The 942-nt window shown below is 40.3% G+C and overlaps 1 protein-coding gene across 5 annotated transcripts in view; it reads left to right on the top strand.

Moving 5' to 3' along the window:
• The window catches only part of Nrg1 (neuregulin 1), a 1,068,405-nt gene that overhangs the window by 751,976 nt on the left and 315,487 nt on the right, over positions 1-942 (top strand). The window lies entirely within an intron of this gene.

Raw genomic sequence — 942 nt, 5'->3', positions numbered from 1 at the left:
CTACCTCTTGCCCAGGCATAGAGTGTACAGCAGTGTATTTTAATGGCACTAATCCACAAATCTTTAAAGCCGACCTTCTCTCCATCCACCCTGGCTTTACACACGGTTTTACTGCATTCCTTTTCAGTCCTAATTGTGTGTCCTCCAGATTGCTCTGCTCTTTTACTTCCAATCCTTACTGTACACCTGGCAGCGACAATAGCTCAAGTCAGCAATAATCACCCTGTAGCCAAATGCTATGCTGCCCTAAAATTTCCTCTGCCAAGTTGATTAGTTCACTACTTTTTCATTTTGCCTTGCTTGGATTGAGAGGATCCATTCAGAAGGCTCTCTGTCATAGTGTAGCACGAATGGCCTCTAGTCCAAATCCCAGGAGAGTCCACATGCTCCTATCCGAAATCTCGCCAGTACAGTCTTTACTGTCCACACTCCTATCGCCTTTCTGCTCTTCTGGGCTGCCAACAGAATTGCTCATTAAACCATGTTTCGAGCATTTAAATGTTTCTCTACTCTGCATCTCCAAACTCTTCTATGAACGGATGATTCCTAACTGCATGTTCATATATTAGTAATGGTAATAACTCCATTTCCCATTTCTCTAGTAATATTTCCTATTCATCTCTTTCTTTTATTCCTTCCTTATTTTCTGTCTTTCTCTCTCTCTGTCTCTCTCTGTCTCTCTCTCTCTCTTTCTTTCTTTCTTTCTTTCTTTCATGTATTGGCATATATTTATTTTACATAGTGATGGATTTCATAAACACTTTCATTAAAGCATATCACATACTTTAAACATGTTTACCCCATGTCCTCTGTCTTTTCTTTTTCTCTCCTCCCCTTCCTACCATTACTTCCTTTTCTAGTATATTCTCCTTTTTATACTCATACAGTGTGTGTGTGTGTGTGTGAGTGTGTGAGTGTGTGTGTGTGTGAGTGTGTGTGTGT

This window comes from Mastomys coucha, unplaced genomic scaffold (assembly GCF_008632895.1).
Source record: "Mastomys coucha isolate ucsf_1 unplaced genomic scaffold, UCSF_Mcou_1 pScaffold22, whole genome shotgun sequence".
NCBI classification, from domain to species: Eukaryota; Metazoa; Chordata; class Mammalia; order Rodentia; family Muridae; genus Mastomys; species Mastomys coucha.
This window is presented reverse-complemented; position numbering and strand designations above follow the sequence as displayed.